General features: G+C 43.5%; 1 long non-coding RNA gene across 1 annotated transcript; it reads right to left on the reverse strand.

Annotated features, from left to right (window-relative positions):
- Positions 1-540: 540 nt before the first annotated feature.
- Positions 541-15721, reverse strand: LOC113218997. Its single transcript, XR_003305350.1, has 2 exons — positions 15258-15721; positions 541-1869 (listed from the first exon to the last, which is right to left on the reverse strand). It is a non-coding gene; the product is annotated as an uncharacterized LOC113218997 (long non-coding RNA).
- Between the last annotated feature and the right edge of the window lie 7413 nt (positions 15722-23134).

A 23134-nucleotide genomic window follows, 5' to 3' on the forward strand; every position in this document is an offset into this window, starting at 1 on the left:
GTCGTTGCTATCGTTTCTTGGAATCGCCTCCGCGCTCGAGAAAAACGCGATTCGAGAAATTTGTCCGTCTTCCGAAGAAAAAAAAATATTTCTTCTCTACGACAAGAATCTCGTAGGATTTTAACATTTTTTTAAAAAGAAAATTATTCTCGCGAAACAATCGAACTCGAATCTCGATTCTCCCGGTTTTTCTCCCTCGAAAAATTCTTTCTTTCTTTCTTTCTTTCTTTCCTCTTCTCTTTGTTCCCATTTAAAATAGAATTGTTTCAAGGCTTTTTCGTTTACGCCGCGTAAAAAGCAGCACGTAACGTCGAGGCGCTATCAAGCTTTCTAAAATTTATAGCCTGTCTTCTAGCGTGCCGTGTCTTGATAAGATTTATCCTTTGACGCGAGTCTTGCCTCTTTTTTGTGCGTGAAATCCGGCCGATTTCGCGGAACAACGAGCGTTTATCTTCGAATTCTTCCGCCGCGAATAGAAAGAGAGCGATTGAAAGGAAAAAGAATAATGTAAATTGAAAGAAGAATAAGAAGAATTCGATACTTGCTTTAGCATATTATATTTATAATTTTTATCCCAACTGTGTCTCCCGACTGTTTATACAATGCGTGTTTCATGCAGAAAAATATACACCAACAACAACAACTATACAACAATGATAAATCCGCCAGATTTCTCTTTCCAAAAAGAAAAATCTGGCTGGAAATGACAAATGGCGAACAGAAAGAATCTGCAACATCGTGCAGATCTCTTGATCTACTCTCTGTTTACCTTCTTCAACACCAATCCGCCTCTGATGAACTTTTTTCCCGATGAAACCCGTTCGTCCCTTAGATACATCCTTCGCTCGTACATTCGTTATTGCCTTGCGATCGAACGACGTTTCCATCCCACAAATTGAAAATATAGATATCGACACGATATCCTTTCCCCTTCGAACGCGAGGGAGGGGGGGCCGTTTAAAAGAGCAAGAGTTCGAGGAAGCGGAACGGGAGAAAGAGACTAATAGACCTGTTCGCGCGGGTACGAGCGGAACGGATTCGGGGGCGCCACAATAGGGGATCCAGCTTAAGATCGCGCCGTTTAACGCCGAACCCCTGCGGCGCGACACCCGTCAATAAAACACCCCATGAAACGGCAACTACACGTTAAAGGCCTTCCAATCCTTCGACCCGTCCACGCACCGCTACCCCCCCCCCCTCTTGCTTAATCGTTTCGATCGAATAAATTTTTCTCGATCGAACCAATTTTCATATTCCAACGTTCAGTTTAATCTTGATTCTTTTTTTAAACAAAAATTCACCTTGCCATTTCGAGATGTTCCATGATAATAATAATAATAATATTCGATGAAACGATTCGTCGAGCGATCAAATCCCCTTTCGAATATCAACCGCACCCCATTCGTAGGGCAACAAAGGAGAGAGAGAGAGAGGAAGAGAGGGGGAGCTTATTTTCGAAATCGAAGGATTCGCAGGAAGACGCAGTTGTCGGGGCGGGATGCATACGGTCGAATTTATCGCGGATGAATCGAGGAAAGAAGGGGTGGAAGGGATCCCGGGGGATTGGGCGGGGAATTAGCAGGAATATAGCAGCATTTAGTAGAGCGGGCGCACAGAATCCACCGAATCGCCCCTGTTTGTCCAACAACCATATACATACGGGACATTTTCCGCGCGAGCAATGATCTCGTTATTTGTTTCCAGCCATGATAAAAGGGTGCCGTCTCTCCTCTGCCTCGCCGGTTCACGCCGGTCACGGCCCGCTTTCACGCACCGCGGCCAGCGGATTTGGATCCTTGCCGCGCTTCCTCGCTTCTCTTTCGCGCGATTTTCGAGGAATTTCGAATCTATCTCCTCGAAAATGTCGATCTAGAAAAAAGAGAAATGGATATCCTATTTTTTCGTTTCTGCGAAGGAACGTTACAGTGCGACTTTTGACCGAATTGAGCGAATTTTTGTCGAAGAAACTCGAAATTATGAATTTAGAAGAAAAAAATAGATTTATTTATCTTTCGTAATACGTTTCGTTGCAATAAGATTCGATTTCGAGTGAATTTATCTCCTTTTGGATCTTGGATCCAAGTGAACTCGGTGAATTTTTATCGAAAAAATTAGAAGCATTGAGAAAAAAGAGAAAGAAACATGTCATCTACGATATCTGTTTTTCGTAACACATTTCTTCGTAATAATGCGACTTCTGATCAAGCGAAATTATAAATCTAGAAAAAAAATAGACATATTTATCTTTCGTATGCAAAGGAATGTTACAATGCGATTTGATTTCAAGCAAATTTATCTCCTTTTAGATCTTGGATCCAACTCGGTGAATTTGTATCGAAAAAGTTTGAAGCATTGAGAAAAAGGAACATATTATCTACGATATCTATTTTTCGTTTCTTCGTTACAATGCGACTTCTGATCAAGCGAATTTTTATCGAAGAAACTCGAAATTATAAATCTAGAAAAAAAAATAGACATATTTATCTTTCATATGCAAAGGAATGTTACAATGCGATTCGATTTCAAGCGAATTTATCTCCTTTTGGATCTTGGATCCAAGTGAACTCGGTGAATTTGTATCGAAAAAGTTTGAAGCATTGAGAAAAAGGAACGTATTATCTACGATATTTATTTTTTGTTTCTTCGTTACAATGCGACTTCTGACCAAGCGAATTTATCTCCTCTTTTCTTTTGGATCTTGGATCCAAGAAAATTCGGTGAATTTTTGTCGAAATTATCAAGAAAAAGAAGAAATAGACGCTATCTATTTTTTCGTTTCTTCGTTTCTGTTCGTCGTGAAGGAACGTTATATTGCGATTTCTGATCAAGCGAATTTATCTCCTTTTGGATCTTGGATCCAAATGAACTCGGTGAATTTTTAACGAAAAAATTCGAAGTATTCGAAGCATATCTATTTTTCGTAACACGTTTCTTCGTTACAATGCGATTTTTGACTAAGCAAATTTATCTCCTCTTTTCTCTTGGATCTTGGATTCAAGTAAATTCGATAAATTTTTATCGAAATCATTAACCTAGAAAAAGAAGAAATAGACGCTTTCTATATTATCTATTTTTTCATTTCTTCGTTTCTGTTCGTTGCAAAGGAACGTTACAATATGATTTCTGATCAAGCGAATTTATTTTCTCTTTTCTCTTTAATCTGGATTCAAGTAAATTTTTATTGAAAAGACTCAAAATCATCAATCTAGAAGGAAGAGAAATAAACGCGCTATCTATTTATTTCTTCGTTTCTTCGTTTTTGTTCTTTGCGAAGGAACAGTTACAATGCGGCTTCTGATCAAGAGAATTTATTTCCTCTTTCGATCCAAGTAAACTGGATGAATTTTTATCGAAAATGTTCGAAGCATCGAGAGAAAAGAGAAAGAAACACGCTATCTACACGATATCTATTTTTCGTAACACGTTACGATGCGATTTCTGAACAATTTATTATCTGGCGAATTTATCTTCTCTTTCCTCTTGGATCTTGGATGAATTTTTATCGAAAAAGCTCGAAATCATCAACCTAGAAAAAAAAGAAATAGATACTATCTACGCTATCTATTTTTAGTAATACGTTTCGTTGTAAAGAAACGTTACAATGCAATTTCTGATCAAGCGAATTTATCTCCTCTTTCCTCTTTTATCTTGAATTCAAATAAATTCGGTGAATTTTTATCGAAATCATCAAGCTAGAAAACAAAAGAAAGACACGCTATTTATTTTTCTTCGTTTCTTCGTTTCTGTTCGTCGCCAAGAAATGTTACAACGCGATATCTGACCAAGCGAATTTATCTCTTCTTTCCTCTTTGATCTTGAATCCAAGAAAATTCGGTGAATTTTTATCGAAGAAGCTCGAAATCATCAAAAAAAAAAAGAAATAGACACGCTATCTACCTTTCTTCTGTAACACGTTTCTTCGTTTCTGTTCGTCGCGAAGGACAACGCGATATCTGACCAAGCGAATTTATTCAATTTTATCCATTCTTTTTTGTTGGATCTTGGATCCGGATAAACTGAATGAATTTTTATCGAAAAAAAGAGAAACAAACACGCTATCTACGATATCTATTTTTCGTAACACGTTTCTTCCTTACAATGCGATTTCTGACCAAGCGAATTTATCTCCTCTTTCGTTGGATCCTCGATCCAAATAAACTCGAAGAATTTTTATCAAAAAAGCTCGAAATCATCAACCTAAAAAAAAAAAGAAATAGACACTATTTTTCATAATACGTTTCGTTGTAAAGGAACGTTACAATGCAATTCCTGATCAAGCGAATTTATCTCCTCTTTCCTCTTTGATCTTGAACTCAAGTAAATTTGGTAAATTTTTATCTAAGTCATCAACTTAGAAAACAAAAGAAAGATACGCTATCTATTTTTCTTCATTTCTTCGTTTCTGTTCGTCGCCAAGAAACGTTACAATGCGATATCTGACCAAGCGAATTTATTCAATTCTATTCCTTTCCTCTTTGATCTTGGATCTAAGTAAATTTGGTAAATTTTTATCTAAATCATCAACCTAGAAAACAAAGAGAAAGACACATTATCTACCTTTCTTCTATTTCTTCATTTCTGTTCGTCGCCAAGGAACATTACAACGCGATATTACTGACCAAACGAATTTATTCAATTCTATTCCTTTCCTCTTTGATCTTGGATTCAAGTAAATTTTTATCTAAATCATCAACCTAGAAAACAAAAGAAAGACACGCTATCTACTTTTCTTCACGTTTCTTCGTTTCTGTTCGTCGCGAAGGACAACGCGATATTTCTGACCAAGCGAATTTATTCAATTCTATCCCTTCTTTCCTCTTTGATCTTGGATCCAACTAAATTCGATAAATTTTTATCTAAATCATCAACTTAGAAAACAAAAAGAAAGACACATTATCTACCTTTCTTCTGTTTCTGTTCGTCTCGAAGGACAACGCGATATTACTGACCAAGCGAATTTATTCAATTCTATCCCTTCTTTCCTCTCGGATCTTGGATCCAACTAAATTAGATAAATTTTTATCTAAATCATCAACCTAGAAAACAAAGAGAAAGACACGCTATCTATCTTTCTTCTGTTTCTTCGTTTCTTCGCGAAGGACAACACGATATTACTGACCAAGCGAATTTATTCAATTCTATCCCTTCTTTCCTCTCGGATCTTGGATAAACTCGATGAATTTTTATCGAAAAAGCTGGAAAAATCGTCGATCTGAAAAAAAAAAGAAAAAAAAGAGAAATAGACTATCTATTTTCCGTTTAATCCTTCGTTCGATCACTCGGCCGCGAAAAAAATACGCCCTTAATCCCGATGATTAATCCCCTGGATGGGAAATGGAAAGCGCGAAACGCTCTCTCTCGGCGCGAATCCGTGAAAACGGTTTTCGAAAACAGTTGAAACAGGACGCGCGGGGGGGGGGGGGAACAGGAGAGAGGGAGGATTGAAACGGGAAGCAGAATCGTCATTGATTAGGAATAATTACCGTTAACGAGCGCGATTAAAAGCCGGGAGGAGGCCTCCGCTCCCGGTTTATTAAATGTAAACAGCCATGTTTTTAACCATCCTCCCTCCCTCCGTTCGTTTCGTTTCGTTTCGAAATCGGGAATTTCTCCGCTGCTCCGAATAATCACCGGAACTTCCGGATTATTTTAACCCGGCCGGCCCGGCCTTGTTTGCTCAGCGCGCATAAATTAACGAAACGCCAAGTAAAATGGAACGATTCCGCGGCCGCAAATCTCGCGCCGCCCAGATTCACATCTCTCCATCCAGCTGATCAGATGTCGCTAATTAACGCGACTCCTCATTTTTCTCCATCGTTTCGATCGTTTCCTCTCCAAATCGAGTCGAATAAATTATCTCCTCGACCAGGAGGAGAACTCCTTTCCTCTTCCAGGGCAACGATCGTAACGTTATCGCGCGGCGACGGACGCGTCCACTCGATCCACCCGCGGCCAGTGGATATCTATTATCCTCGCAAAGTGACCAAGATGTCAGGGATGCTTGATGGATGAGCGGTGATTAATTATACAACGTCCATCCCCCTCTCTGTAACCGGCACTCGGGTTTTCCCGATGGTAAACACTAGACGATCCTTCGTTCCACGCTGCCTCTTCTCAGCCGAGAAACCGTCGTCGTCGTCGTCGTCGTCGTGCTCGACCGTTCCGATTGACGTATTAATTTTCTAAAGTGGATACGCACAAACCCCCGTGCAAACGTGGTCGAGGATCGATCCACTCGTTAATCTCGATAATGGGGAAAGGAGGGAATTATTCGTTTTCGTTCGCGTAAAAATTTGTGGATGGAAAGAGAAGGGATTTTTAAGAATGGAAAACTCGAGGGAGGCGCGATTTTCGGATATCCGGAAAGGAGGGAATCGTGGACAAACAATCGCGGCCGCGACGAGAGAGAGACGTGCCGGGCAGCGCCGAGTGTGGATTTACGAGACAATGATCAAGAGATGACCGGTGGTTCCGCTACAATTACGGAAATGGTTACTCGAGGCAATCAGGTTAACTGGCAAATTGCGATCGATCGTCCCTTAACCGCGCAAGGAACTGCGCAAACAACCTCCAGAAGATCTCGTTACGCTTCCACCGAAATTCGATTCCTACCCCTTTTCTCGCCTCGCGAGGGAAATTTCAAAAAAGAAGAGTCGAGAAAATCGACGCATTTGTCGAATCTGTCGCAACGAACGTTTCATCGACGCGATGGAAAAAGGAGTAGAAACGGCGTTGCGAGACGTGCCTGTCCGCACAGCGCGTGGATTTGCGCGAGGATAACCACCGAGGATGGCCACGGTCAGCGATCATTACGCTCGAGCGAGACGAGCAATCGATGAAAAATACGACACCTGTTTCGAAACCGTTTCTAGTTTCGACCATTCCTCTCCGTTTCTAAAATTTCTCGAAAAGATACATTGCAAGTTACGTAGCCATCATAGTCGAAATAGGCTGAAAAATTAATCCCCCTTTTCTAGTACGCTCTCCCTCGCACAACCGGTGCATAATTCCCGCCACGATCCGCTAATCCACTTTTCTTTTCTCTCGGATGGAAAAACAGGGGTGAATCGAAATCAGGTGTTGCGACGAAATGAAAGGCGACCGCACGTGTTCGTTCTCGCGGCTGGTTCGCATTCGGTGATCACACGCGCCATTATCCTTGACGCGATTAAACCGGTTTCACGATTTGTCGATTGTTTTTAAACCGGGTGGGGGGGGGGAGAGGCCTGGATCCTGAATCGTTTAATCGATCGAGGGGAGAGGGCAGACGATCAAAGGGTCGATGATCAGCGCGGATACAGATTTTGTTTGTACACGTCGAAAGCGTGTATAGATTCGGCCGTTGTAACGACTTTGTTCCGCGATTCTGCCCGTTTGTCGTATTGGTAAATCCAAACAAGAGCCGCGATGATCGCGCCGCTCGTCCTTTGCCAGGCCTCCTCCTCCTCCCCTCTACCTCGCCGCCCGATTTTCGACTGCTGATCATCAGCGGATCGAGCTGCGGCCGCTTCCGCAAATCGAAACGGCGCGCTTTCAACTGCGATCGCAAATATTGCGAGACCCGAGAATTTGCCAACTTTTTTCCCCTCCTTTAAGGTTTTATATATAATAGAGAGAGACGAGTTTAAGCATCGAAATAATAAGCTTCTGAACGATGATGCGCGTCAACACCCTTTCACGCTTCTCTAAGCGTGAACCACAACCCCTGCGATACGGTTATTGTCCAGCTTTCTACCCTAAATAGAGGCCAACGTTGTCGAGCATTACGACGAATAATTAGCGTGAACCATTTACTAGGCGATATAACAGTGTATGTGTATCGATCGGTTTTTCGCCTTTCATCGATGGTTTTAAGAGGAGAGAGAAAGGAAGTACCGATCTTCCGCGGTCGATTCAATCGAAAAATTGACTTAATCCACTCCTATCCCGTTTTAATTCGTGCTAAACCTCTCAAATTTCGAGAACAAACATCGAAGTACGCAAAAGATGGGAGGAGAGAAGGAAAATATGTGGAGAGCAATTTTGGGAGGAGGGGGATCTATCTCCTCGAGATTGAAGTTTCTAGAACTTGTTTCCTCCCACCAGATCTTCTCTCGGGGAGAAAATATTTCGCATATTGTTGCTCGAGGTGCGAAATTGGAAACGTGCCGCCATTAAAACGGCATTAGGCATCGATCGATGGAAAAGGGTTGCTTCCGCGTACTCATAAACCTGCGATTCATCGGAGACGAAACCTCTGCTAATGTTTTAGAATTTTTGCCATCCTCGAAGCGATCGATTTTTCAAGGGATCGAGAGATGGAAAAAGATCAGCATCTCGATATCGTGCAAACGCGTTTGTAAGCGTAACGTAGAAAGAGGTGATCTCGGAATTATCGAGTACAATCGGAGGGAATTCATCTCGAGGAGAACGTAACCCCTGTCTCGCGGGCTGTTTTAATATTTCACTCTATCTTCCTTCCCATCGTGACAACGTCTTCGAATTTCTCGATGAGGCTCCCGATGAATACGAGAAACGGGGAAGGATCTCGATTAATAAATCGAGGAATAACAATGGCTCGTACAATTATTTCCCCTATCTTAATATCCTTCTTAATTTTCCAAATCCTCATCCTCCTCTACGAAAAGAAAAAAAAAAGAAGAAGAAACCACCTATAGTACAAGCCTTAGCCTCGATTCCCATCTCTTAGGAAAAATTCGATCGGCGTCCACCCCGGTAGCCCAGTGAACGCCGCGAATCTCCTCTCGTACATCCATCCTCTAGGGATAGCCAAGCAAATCTCGAGCTTCTCTCCTTCGTTTTCCCCGTGATTTTCCACGAGAGAGGAAGAGAGACGGTCGGAGAGAGAGGGAGGGAGAAGCGTGGCAAGGCAGGCGAGAGGAGAGAGGGAAAGAGAGAGAGAGAGAGAGAGAGCGGGTAGCCGGCGGCGGCGGTCGAGCGAGGAAAGCGTTGCCATCGCTACGCCTGGGTATCAGCTTGCCTTCTGGTTGGCCCGAGCGAACGCGGCCCATGAGACTTCGCGGGGTGCAAAGCACGCTTGGCCGAGGTATTGACGCGCCTTCGTGTCCGACGCGCCGAGAGAGGGACGAACGAGCGAGCGCGCGAGAGGGTGTGCAGGCAGGCGAGGAGCGGGCGAACGAGGATGGAGTTGAACGTGAAACGGACGGAGAGGAGGAGAGTGGCTGCGAGGCGGACGAGGACGGCCGAGGATGATGGGTTGGATCCCCCTCTCGGCAGGCGGACGGACGAGGGAGGAGGGAAGCGAGGAGCACGGCAGAGTGAAAGGGTGAAAGCGATGGACGGGACAGGGACGGATGGAGAGAGAGAGAGAGAGGAGAGTGGGAGAGACGCGGCAGGGAGCGTGGAACGAGCCAGAACGCAGGCTCGTTCAACATGGCCGACGCTTCGTAACCCCCCACGCTGATAAACGTGCTCATATTCGCTGATAGCCGCTCCCACACGCGTCAGCACAACCGTCTTTCCCTCCTCTTCCTCGCCTCCCCCTCTCCTCCTCTCTTTCTCTCTCTCTCTTCCTCTTTCCCTCCTCCTCCTCCTCCTGGCTCCTTGCACTCCTCGCGCTTTTTGCAGCGGGTTCGGATTCTCCGCGAGTCTCTTTTCCCGGCTCTCGCTCGATTCACCCTACTGGCTTCGTCTTCCTTTCTTTCTCTTTTTTCTTCTTTTCGCTATCTCTCTCTCTCATACAGGTTTTAAATTTTGGTTTTAAGGGAGTCTTTTTATCCCTTTTTATCCTTGTTCTTCTCTTTTCTTTTCTTTTTCTATTTTTTCTTAAACCCGGTTCAAACGCGGTTCTTTTTCCTGCTCGTTTCAAATTCGATCGCGGATCTCGAGTGCGGATATTTCGCGAGATCCTTCTCCTCCCTTCGTTTCGTTACACGTTTCGCCTCCTCGCTTTTTCTCCTCTCACTTGGAAAAGGTTAATTCGCGATCCCCGGGAGATTTTCGGAGCGGCGGCCGTGAGGGCGTATGGGGAAATTACGGGAGGGCTTACAACGGCGAGATTACGAGAGGCGTTGCGTAACGATAACCAAATAGAGACTTCCGGATCGATCCCATCTTTTTTCCCGCTTCCTCCTCCAAGAAAAGGAGAGCTCTCTCTTCGTCCCTCCCTCCGAGAGGGAAAATACAGTTTTATCGAAGAAAAATATGCACCGCTACTCCCCGATACATACCACCCTCCCCTTGGGTACGTACGCGGCATTACGTAATTTCCCCTCCCCCTTCCTTCGAGTAGAGCAAAGCAAACCTTACCTCGGAACCCAGGTTTTATCTGGAGGAGAAATTCAACCGACGCGATAATTCGAACCATCAACCGGATCAACCGTCGTGACGATTGTAAAAATAAAGTGTTAAAGATAATATAACTAAGAAAGCATGTATATATATATATATAAATTGGAAGAATCTTATGAATCTTAAAATTAATGTAATTTTTAATAAATTTCGTTAAATTTATCAAATCGAGGAGGGAAAGAGGGAAAAGTTGATGTCCTCGAGACGCGTTCAATTTGGCAACCGTTGTGATGATTGTAAAAATACGTGTTAAAGATATAACTAAGAAAATATAACTAAGAAATATAACTAAGAAGATATAACTAAGAAAATATAACTAAGAAAGCGTGTATATATATATATAAATTGGAAGAATCTTATGAATCTTAAAATTAATGTAATTTTTAATAAATTTCGTTAAATTTATCAAATCGAGGAGAGGAAGAGGGAAAAGTTGGTGTCCTCGAGACGTTCAATTTGGCAACCGTCGTGACGATTGTAAAAATACGTGTTAAAGATATAACTAAAAAAATATAACTAAGAAATATAAGTAAGAAGATATAACTAAGAAAATATAACTAAGAAAGCATGTATATATATATATATATAAATTGGAAGAATCTTATGAATCTTAAAATTAATGTAATTTCTAATAAATTTCGTTAAATTTATCAAATCGAGGAGGGGAAGAGGGAAAAGTTAATGTCCTCGAGACGCGTTCAATTTGGCAACCGTCGTGACGATTGTAAAAATACGTGTTAAAAATAATATAACTAAGAAAGCGTGTATATATATATATATATATATATAAAATATAACTAAGAAAGCGTGTATATATATATATATATAAATTGGAAGAATCTTACGCTTAAAATTAATGTAAATTCGTGTGATTTCTAATAAATCAGATCAGGGAGGAGGAAAAAGTTGGTGTCCTCGAGACGCGTTCAATTCGTCCTCGGCGAAATTGTCTCAGATCGGCGAGGATCGTGCGATTTTATTAGCGGACCTCCCTACCTCCTCCTTCCTCCTGCCCATTAAGCGGGCGGATTACATTCTAATTAACAAGGAGTTTGTCGTGCGGCCGCCCCCCCTTCCCCTCACCCCTAATCCGTTTACGAAAATTTCAATTTCTCGGCCGCACCTAAGTAAACCGCGCCTCGCAACCTCGGACACGCGCGCGCGACAGACTTTGCCTTTCGTCTCGGGACACGTATACGTATCGAGCGGGGATGTAATCCTTTCCACGATCGAGAAAATTAGGATCGGGAGGGAGGATGGACGAGGTTGTTTCTTCCTCTCCTTCCTCGAGAATTAAAAAGATGGGATCGAAGGATTGGCGTTGATGGAGTTGTTGGTCCAAAATTGCGCGCCAGAGGGATGGAAGAGAAAAGGATAAACAAGGATGAAACAGCACTGTGATTTGGATCGATTTCTATATTCATGTTTGATTAAAAATTAATTGGGCGACGAACGAGAGGCGGATCCACTTTTTGTTTTCTTCTCTCTTGTTAATTGAAGACATTCGCTTTTTAACTCGAGAATCGAGAAACATTTTGTCGCGTGGAGGCGTAGAAATTGCGGGAGGGGGAAAGAAAAATCTGGATGGGACGATTAACTTTGTTCCATGCCTGTTTTATTAAACGCGAAAATAAAAAAAGACATGGAATGGAAAAAAGCGTTATTTCGAATAACGTGGAAATTTGCTGGGAAGAGGAAATAAGTAATATAGAAATAAGTAACCTCGCCTCAAATATTTGTATCGTTCGTGGAAGAAAGGAGAAAGAGAGCGTGTGCGTTAATCGTAGCGACGTTAATTAAAAGGGGGCAGTGGTGGTATTATGTCACGCGTGAAACGGAATGGAATAACATTTGCCTGCTTAAATCCTCGTGTGGAAAAAGAGAGAGAGAGAAAAAAAAAGAAAAAGAATTACACCGTTCTTTTCCCGCTTACGTTCATCGATCATTCGTCCTCTTATTTCTCCAAGTCAAACAATCATACCTCTACCCGCGAGATGTAACAGTTTTTAAATTCGGTTTGGAAATGGTCCGGTACCGGATCAAATTGAACGTAAAGATATTTATTTTTCCCTACAAATTGGAGTGGAAGCGGGTGGCGAGGAATGGCGAAGATACTCGTTCGATAATGGAATCGCAGAAATGAAACGATAAATTTGAATTTTTTTTTTTTTTTACAGAGACAAAATACACACGCATATATACATATATACATATATATTGCGTTCTCATTAGTTGGAACGAAACAATGAGGGATGAACGAACGAGCGCGCACGCGTCCACGAGTTCCAGTTATAAAATTAAATTGAAAATTATACGGGCCCGTGCGCGATGCGTGAAATGTATCAAAATTGTTTGCAGTTTTTATCATGTTTGCCGTACCAGCGAATTATTATATCGTATTTCCATAAAGCCATTACACTCCATTAAAATGAAATTCGCAGCTCGGCGCTAATCGATCGGCCGTTACGTACGCGCGTTTAAACTTTTTGTTTATTACGCGTTTATTGCCCCCCCTCCCCCGCCCTATTTCCCTCCGAAATTACATTTTTTATGCTGAACACATCGCACCCCCCTCCTCCCCCGATCAAGTCGATTTTTCGTTATTGTTTTATCGCCCGATCATCTTCGACGAGTGTAAATAAATTTCCGCGGCAATGGAATATCGTGTAACGAAATATCAATTCGCGTCAATTTTATAATTCCGATAATTTTGTTTGTCCTCCCGATTCGTATTCCGTTCATATTTGAAAAGAGGGAAGCTCGTGAGAAAATCCTCATCTTTCGTCTTCTCTCTCTCTTTTTTCTCCTCACGAGATTCGATCCGAGATTCGAAATTTCCTACGCACAATTATCTCTCCCTTTATCGCGTTTACATAATCGCGATTACGTCGATCGAGCAGGGAATCAGTGGAGAGGATGCGTCAAGAAATGCGTCAAGAAATTACGCATAAGGAAGATAAGGAAATTACGTGGAAAAACGTAAGCGCGAGCGTAAACGTTTGCGCGGGTTTCGAGGATCCGACCGATGATGATGATGAAGAAGAAAAAGAAGAAGAAGAAGAAGGAGAAGAAGGGAAAAAATTCGAGATCGGCATGTTGCACTTAAGAGGCGGCGTTAAGATATCTCTTATCTGATCTATTCTAGTCTTGTAAATTTATCGAGGATGGAATAAACGAACGGATCGATTCGGGGAAGAAGAAGGGAAGAAGAAGGGGGAATGAAAATTTGTCTTCCTATAATAATTTTTCCGAATATGAAAAACAATTAGGTATCGATGTTGACCTTCGACCGTCTTGGCCGTCATTGGCCAATATTTGTAATGGGAAACAAATGACACTCGAAGAGCGGGAATTAAAGCTGACTTGTTCAAACGGACGGATCTCAAGTACTTTAAAAACATCTCGGTGACAAGTTTGAGCAAGCGGAGGAGGACGGTCGTTCTCGATTTCGTTCGTTTTCCCTAATTCTTTTCCTTAATTATTCTTTCGACCTGGTGGACGGCGAGTTCGCGAGGGTTAACATCGTTGGCCGCGTGGTTGACAAACACGCGAGCGCGGGCAAAGGGGGGGGGCCTGTCACGCGACTAATATACGCGGTAAAAAATAAAAGGGAGGAGATAAAATTGTTGTTCGATCACTGATCAAATATTTGCCCCCGATAGGAAGAATCAAAGCAACATTAATACTTTTATGCCCGTTGTTTACGTTTTATTAACACGTCGTTGGAAAACTATTTCACGACAAATACGGAAACATTTGACGATGAAAGTGGTTTAATAGTGGCTATGGGTCCGCTATCTTGCCTCAAATATTTGCCCTGTCCACAACGTTCTTGCTTAATTATGACAACGCTAATTAAAAGAAAAACTGCAATAAGTTTTCCATCGAGTTTCTCGGCCGCTAAATAATATGCAAATGTTGAGGAGGAAGGAAAAAAAGAAAAAAGAAGAACAAGTAGAAGAAAATAAAAAAGCGTTTACGTTTGTTCTTTTTATTTAATTCATTCTCTAGTGTCGCGTGATGTTGTTTCGAAAATTATTATTATTACCGCGAGATCGTAATAATGATGATGATGATGATGATAATAATAATAATAAAATAAAAATAATCGCGCTAGTCACGACTGTAGTCACAACTTTCGATTACGCGAATTACGATTACGATGACGGTGCAAAAGTAAATAAACTCGGGCGTATCGATTACGATACTCGTAAAATACGATAATGAAACATCGCGGAATTTTTTCAAATTGCAACTTTACAGAGAAGAGGAAGGAATCTAATCGAGAACGGCATCACTAATCGCGCGCAACGTTTCAGACTGAAAAACTTCGATACCTGCCCGATAAGTGGTCAATACGTAATATCTGTATTCAAAGTGAATCTTAATCTTTGAAAAAATGAACACGTGGAACGATGATACGGGCGAGAGACGGAGAGAATATTTTCCTCGAAGAACTCGGATGCATCGCCACGTACGGTCTACGGTCAGACATCTTGTCACTGATTCTCCGCGAACCTTGACTCCTCGCCTCTGCTGACGACGCGAAATTCACGCTTGCGCAACCATAAATTAACGAAGCTGCAAATTACCCTGACTAACACCACGTGCACATGTACGCTCGTGCAAATATCTGCATACAGGCGACGCAATGCAGCCGTGCACACTCCACGCGACCCACGTGAAACGGAGAAGCAAGACGCGTCTATATATATATATATATATATATATACATATATATCGAAGGGATTTTTCCGATACAACGATCGTCCATAATAATAAAACGATCGATTACGTAATACCGTGTCTATCTTTATTTTAATCCTGGATACATGGTAGAAAACCTCGATCGCATCGTATATTACCATTATGCGTTATTTCTTACACCATCTCGAAAGAATCGTAAAATCGCAAAACCACCGACGCATAGCCGAGTCGCGACTAACCTGTCATATCCGATCCCCTGTTCGGTGTGCGTCCGTCAGAGTCCCGTTTAATATCCTCGAATTAACGACGCCGCTTATCGTCGCCGTGTCCCGAGAGCAAGCCGCTGATAAAACCCATCGATGAAGCGTTAAATTCCACGCGAGGGGGCTTCTGCCCTTCCTGTCCTCCTCTTCCTTCGCGCGCCAACCCTCGCCGCGTACTTTCCACACCGAGCCAGAGACGCGAGCAGATACACGCAAGAGAGAAAAAGAGATGGATAGTGGAGTCGAAAGGGAGGAGGGCACGTTCGTTGCACACGCACACGGCTTTCCTCTCCTCGTCGATATCGGCGCCCCTTCTCCTTCTCCGCCTCTCCCTCGCCCTTCCCCACCTCCTCCCGTCCGCCCATCCCCACCGCCGCGTTCGCAGCGCCGCACGGCTCCCCCCACCACGCCGCCCACCGTGTCGCGCCTCTCCCCACTCCCGCCTCGTCGGTCCCCGCCTCGCCCCTCCCCGCCCGTTCGCGTTCCCCGCTTCTACCCCCACTCTACCCCGCCTGCCCTTCCCCGACCCGTTCGCCGTTACTCCACCTTTCGCCCGCCGTGTTCTCCGCCACGGTCACTCTCTTTCTCCCTTGGCCTCGTGTCTTTCGAGCCACGTCTCTATCTCCTCCACTCCCGCCACTCTTCCTCGCCGACCCGTACGCCCGTTCCTTTTTTTTCTTTTCTCCTTTTTTTCTTCCTTGCCTCTCCTCTGCCTTCTTGCGCCTATTTTTCCACCTCTTTTCCCTCCGCGTGTCTTACCGCTTCTCTCCCATCTTCCACTCCCTTCGACCCACGCTACTATATACTTTCACCGACCCCGTCTCTATCCGTCCATCGTCGTCTCGTTTCCGCTCCCTACGCTTCGCGTCCCTTTCTTTATTTCTTTCTTTCTTTCCTTCTTCTTTCCTCTTCTATGTATATGTACGTATATATTTTATATATATGTATATACATATATACGTATAGTGTCTCGTTTCACGGGACGACGAGCCTATATCGAATGAGCCGGAGCATGTGTGCGCGCTCATATCGCGCGCGCGGTCGCGCGCATGTGTACAATCAAACATTGTTCATGATTTAGTCAAATATTGGCGAGATACACAGGTTTGTAGTACCTCTCGATGTATATCTGTCTGTGTATCATGCCGAATAATCCGCGGGAGATTGCACCTCGATTGTCCACCCGTTAACTAAGACTCGTTACGCCGTCCAGACTCCCTTCCTCCCCCTCCTCCCCTCCACTTTCCCTCCCCAGACTCACCTTCCGCTCGTGATTTTTCCCTCCCTCTCCCCAGTCGCAATTCATTTCCGAATGAATCTCGCCGAATTTATACACGCAATTTCGTGCGACCTACACGCTTTTTCACTCGCAAAGTAAAATATATCGAAGAAATAACCGAAAGTAGATAGTTATCTGTATGTGTTGTTTTTTCGACGCGGCCAATATTCGCTCGATCTATTGTACGCTAGATCGTAGATTTCTCCCCTCCCCCTTCTCGGATCGGATGTAAGTGTTTTTCCTCTCGATCGATTATTGACGATCGATTATTATCTCTCCGTGAAATTTCGATCGGTTTCACAACAACTGTGACGGGGAGCCTATCTCTCGAAAGGGAAGCATTTCAGGGAAGAAAACTTTCGTCGCAAGGTGACGTTCGATCGAAGAGGAAGAGAGGAGGAGAGAGGTAGGTCAATTTGAGAGCAATAGAAGCGGGACAGGTAGGTAATAATAGGAACTTTTAATGGTTGACGGTGGAAAGGGGGGCAAAGATAAGATAATAGGCCGTACACCATGGCCGTAAATTCGGGCGACTGGTATCTGGGAATGAAAAAATCGATAGGGATAGCGGCGGTTCGAATCTCGTCTCGTCGATCCTTCGTAAATTTTTCAAGAAACGGAAGAAAAGTGTTCTACACTCGTCTATTTCGACGGATAAACGTAATAATGATCGATTTTCGACATTCGATCCTCCGAAAAATCGATTTCGCGGAGGGAAACTCGTGTCACGGTTCGTCCGATTTCGACGAATCGATCCCGTTATTACCCGTTAATCGGGAGAACCTGTTGATAATCGGCCAAATTTTTATCCCAGAATTCGTCCGGCGAATCCGTAATTAATGAGCGCGTATCGTATTGCATACGCGGATTAGGAGAGCCGTGTGGGGCGGGAGTCGGATCCGCAGATGATAGGCAGAAATGAAATCGGGGCGGGGATAAAAGTCGAACGTTAAATTCGATTAATTTCAATGATCAATTAAACTCTCTTCTCGCCGAGAGAACAAGTCAAGATCGGGAGGGAAAATTTCTAAATTCTTCGAAAAGAGAGAAAATTAATCGTGACTTTTTTCTCTCTCTTAGACGGAGTTGAACTTTACTCGTGGAATTTCGTAGAATTTCAACTTTGAAATTTGTGTCGCGAACTGATTATCCGACTCGTGTCACGGATCTTAGATACCGATCTTACCGAAACGTTTTAACTATTATCTCCGGCGATATTAATAATGAAATAGAGATACTGGAGTAATAACGATCTATAATTGCGAGAATAGATAAAAAGAAACAGAAAGAAAGAAAGAAGAAGAAAAAAAAAAATCACGGAATCGACAACGTTTTTCCTTCGGTCTTTCTCTGGACGAGAGAAACGCTACCGGATAATTTGATCGACGTAATCGCAAAGAAGGAAGAAGAAACGAGGAGAAAATTATACAACAGTGTAGTAGTATTTGGAAAAAGCGACGGTTAAATAAAAATATACGCGTTACTTCATTATCTTATTTTCGATTTATTCGACTCGTTCCAAAGTGGACGCGCTAACACGCGCGTTATCGTATCTGAAATCGCGTGATTATAAAATGTACACGGCGACGATTCCACGGAAATAGGCTTCGCTATTACCAGCCTGCGATGATGTATCCATCGATGTAAAGTACAGATGATTTAACTAGAAAGTGCGCGAGCGCTTTTTATTAACGTATTTTTATTAACGATGAAATATTTACCGTTTGTAACTTTATCTTATTTTATTTATTAACCGGTTTTCGTTGTTTGCATTTTGGGAACGAAAGCGGAATTTTTTTTTCTCGTGCCCGAGACACACTGGTTCACTAAAAATCAATTAGCAAAAGTCTCCTCCCCGGTAATGAATATGCAAAAAAATTTGTAATGGTTCTTGAGTGAAAACTTTGCGCAACTTTCGTCGCGCCTTTTCGTTTCAACGCCATGGACGGAGGGAAGATATCGTGAAATTTTGACCGGCTCTGAATATCGGCTCTGAATCCTCGCTCGCGGAATATACCGTTAGAGTTGTGAATTAATTAACGACTCTCTGAAAGCTTTGCATCCGATATAGCGTAAAATAAAATAAAATAAAAAAAAGGAAAAGAAAAGAACCATTTTCCATTCCGTCGGTGAATATTATCGAGAACAGTCTCTACATACGTATCTCTGAATAAATTTCAAAAAGAAAAGAAAACTATCTTACTTGCTGCTAGCTTCGAGAACGAAAGATTCTTTTTCTTTCCTTTTATTCGAAAAAAGAAAAAGAAAGATAGAAAGAAAGGAGAAGAACGTCGAGAAAAAAGTAGTCAAAATTTTTCGTAGAAATACGTGGATTTATTGAAACATTTACATCCTCGTTTTTTTTTTTTTTTTTGCTCGCGTCGTTTCTGCGTCGGTCCCCGGCCCGAAAACTCGCGAGGGCCGTGGACGTATAATAATTTCCGCTGTGGCGCGTTCACGTGTTATTTACATCTCAGCCCACATCCACAGAATCACCACACACAGATCGCATCGAGCAAAGTGATTCTCAAGAATTTCGCTCATCCCCGGCCAGAAACGACACACTCTGGAAAAATGTATCCGAAGCGGCGGTTCGAACAAGTAAGTGGTAAAAGTTGTTGTTGCGGAACAAGAAGAAGAAGAAGAAGAAGAAAGGCAAAGGAAAAAAGGGGAGAGAGAGCAGAAAGAAGGAGAGGAATAAGAGGAGGAGGAGGAGGAGGAAGTTTCGAGAGGTTTCGACGGGGGAGGTAAACGAAGGGTGTTTCTTTCGATCCCCCTCCCCCGGCTGGAAACAGTACACCGGGGAAACGGTACACAGTGGGCGAGGAGAAGCGTGGAGGAATGCCGGAACAATGCACAGGAACAATGAAAGCGTAAACATGGCGCGATGAGATTTCGTGACTTCGAGATATTTTTTTTTTTTTTCTATCATTTCGCGGCGCACGCGCGTACGCGATCGCATCCCGTTTCGCGTGATCGCTCGAACGAAACGGGAACGAAACGGGAAGCTCGAGCGTGCGATACTTTCTCCTTTTTCTTGCTCCCTCTCTCTCTCTCTCTCTACGCTCGGCTTTTCTCGCGGCTTTTCTTCTCAACCGCGACGAGCAGCGGCTGTGAAGAAGAAAACATGAAGGGCGGAGGAGAGAACAAGTCGATAAAAGGGGAAAAACCTAGAGACACACGATCGTGATCCGACGATTAGGGGGTTTAATTATTATAATTATAATTATAATTATTATTATTATTATTGTTATTATTATTATTTATTGTTATTATTATTATTATTAATCATTATTATTATTACTTTTTTTTTCTCCTCTCTCCTTTCTCTCTCTCTCTCTCTCTCTCTCTCGTCTTTTCTTTTCTTTTTTTTTTCTTTCTTTCCTTCCCTTTTCCCCCTCGCAACTCGGCGATCATCGGCGATCATCCGCGATGCGCGCTGCTCCCCCGACTCTTCGGTCTCTCCTCTATTTACAGGGCGTTTCGCGGAGGGGCGTGTTTCAAAAGCAACCCCCCCGTTTTACCGGTCGTGGTGGAATCGACTGTGCGGGGTGGTCTCGAGACTCGAGGGTGACTCCAGCTGCCGGGCTCTCGAAGGGAAGGGGGAGGGGGAGGGGGAGAGAGGAGTGATGCTTTTGAAACGCGCTGTACAATGCTCTCGATGCTACCTCTCTCTCTCTCTCGCTCGCGTACGATCGTCATTCGCTCTCTCATTCGCTCGCTCAATTTTTCATGTGTGTATGTATGTATGTATATATATATATATATAATATAAATATATATACATATATATATATATCTAACATAGCGTATCGTTTTAGACTCCATTTATTTATATATTTATATCTGTATTTATAATATTTATATATATATATAGAGCTCCCTGTAACATGTATAATTATTGTACATCGTAAACGTTACGTTGTGCGGCTATCTACACGTATCATACAAAAAAAGAAAACACCGTGGACGTGTCCTGCCTCTTTGTCGACGCTTCGAAAAGAAAACTCACTCTCTCTCTCTCTCTCTCTCTCTCGGTTTGTTTTCTTCGGCGCGTATCATCGCTCTCGACGTGTTTTTCACGCGAGCGTATTATATACGAAGAGGAAGAAGAGGAGGAGGAGGATTTTCGAGTATAACGTATATACGAATACGCGCGTCTCTGCTACGAGGGGGGAAATGCACAGGCGTGAAGAACGTCACTTTCGCAAGCCTACGTTCGTTAATTTAGATTTATTCTCGCGGTTTCTTTTTTTTCTTTTTTTTTTTTCGTTTTATCACATTTTTCGCTCTACGCCGGCGCTCGAGCCAGCCAGTCCAACGAGCTTCTCTCCTTCCCTTCTCGATTAATAAAATTTCGAGACGCGAATAGCAAACTCTTGGCGTTGTTCGCGTGACGAGAATCGAATTTTTCCCGGCAGGGGGTAGAAAAAGAAAAGAAAACTCGAAATTCCTTTTTGAAATGACGAATTTGAACCTGATGAGCCGTTTAACTTAATTCGAAAAGAATCGTAGCACGATCAAATGCAAGATGGTGATTAGAATTTTATTTTACTACGATTTTTAACGTAAGGCGTACTTTCACGAGTCGTACAATAATTCATTCGTAATTTTCTTATTCGATATTCTCTTCCGTGATCCAACGATACTCGTGGCAACGTTTCGAAACTTTCGATCGTCTTCAAAGATCATTATCGAATTTTATTCTTCGCCAAAGAGAAATCCTTCGCGAGATCAATCACCCTCGAATAAATTTAAAAAAAATCTGTCTAATCGTCGAATCTTGAGGAAAAATCAAGAGAAATTACGGGAACTAGAAGAGAGATCAATGACCGGTGGAAAAATGGAATGCATCATCGAGGGTACAGATAATTCTAAAGAATCTTCGCTATCGCTTTCCAAGTATCGCAATCTATACTCGGTAAACAATCGTCTGGCGATTGTTCGTCCTGCTCTTTGTTCCGGAATGAGTCACGCGTTACGAATCATAGATCGGCCCTGCGTAGAACATCGGCGCCTTTAAGCTAAAAGAAAGCTTAAAAGAACAACAAAATCCTGAATGAAATGAAAATGGAACCGTTCCAATTCCCTTTCGAATTAATTGATCGAAACGATCCTTCAGTCGTTGAAAACGAAGAAGAAGAAGAAAAGGCACGGAGAGATTATTCGCGTCTCGAAGAGAAACCGGCCAATTTCCCTCTCGAGGAGAAGGAGATTGCAGCCGATTGTTTTGAGAAAGGAAGGAGAGCGACGTTCGGGGCGAGCGTCACGCAGCCAGAGGATCGCCGGTGCATCGTTGTCGCGTATCACAGAAAAAAACCCTATTCGTAACACTCGGAGGTGAACGTGTCGAATTGGAACGAGGCGGAAACTCGAGCGGGGGGAGGAGGGAACGAGGATCGAGCGGGGCCAATAACGGAATTTCTCTCCGTTTTCTCGTTTCCCCTCTAGATCGCAATCGATCCTATCTTTCGATGAGTCACGCGATTCGAGTGGCGCTTCATCTCGATAGAACTTTACTTCCACTCCGTTTTCACGGCGGAGAAAACGATCTCGGTACGACGTCGATCCACCTTCCAATTTTCTCCAAGGAATTTTCCAATGTTTTCATCTCGGTGGCAACTCTTCGAAAAGCAGGATTTTTAAGAGCAAGATCGACGTCGTACTCGTCGTATATGCGTATATATATATATATATATATATTTTCTTCGATAATAGAGCTTCATCGATGCAAAACAATTTCGAAACGATCGAAGAATCGCGAGTATTTTTTAGAAGAAGATTCGTTTCGAGCTACGACGTAACTCGTACTCGCCGAGGAAAGGCGAGCGAAAAGGAAACGCGATTCTTCGATCATCCAGCAGAAGGAAAAACCAAGTTCACGATCAAACCAAGTTCACTCTTTCCACAATAAAGAAACCGAAAATTCGCACCTGCCCAAAACTCGTTCGTCTCCCGATCCCGTGTTCCTCCAGTGGTCGAGTCGTCGAGACGCTCTCGTTGCACCCGCACACCTCACCGTCCCCTCTCACCTTCTCGACAACAACGACCGAAACCGTGATCCAGCCGCGCCATCATCATTCTCACGACCGATTCCCATCACCCCCCCGATCTTCCTCTTCCCCACATCCTCGTCTCACATATCCTCCTCGTCCTCTTCCTCCTCCTCCTCCTCCTCCTCGTCGTAATCGTTCTCGTGCGCGACGGGCCAGCAACCCACCTCCACCTCGTTTCCCTCGCACCTCGGCCGCCGGCGTTTCTCTTCCTGCTGCGGCTCCTGCGACTCCTGCTGCTGCTGCTGCGGTTGAATGGTCGCCGAGGCTCGAACGGATTGCGACACAACGGGCGTCGGGTGCGACGAGCACATGGACGAGGAGGACGAGGAGGAGGAGGAGGAGGACGAGGACAACGACGACGACGATGACGAGGAAGAGGAGGACGAGGACATGGACGACGAGGACGACGACGAGGACGAGGACGAGGACGAGGACGAGGACGAGGAGGACGAGGAGGAGGAGGAGGAGGAGGAGGAGGACGAAGAGAAGGAGGAGGAGGAGGAGGAAGCGAAGGAGGA

Source organism: Apis mellifera, linkage group LG9, assembly GCF_003254395.2.
Source record: "Apis mellifera strain DH4 linkage group LG9, Amel_HAv3.1, whole genome shotgun sequence".
Taxonomy (NCBI): domain Eukaryota; kingdom Metazoa; phylum Arthropoda; class Insecta; order Hymenoptera; family Apidae; genus Apis; species Apis mellifera.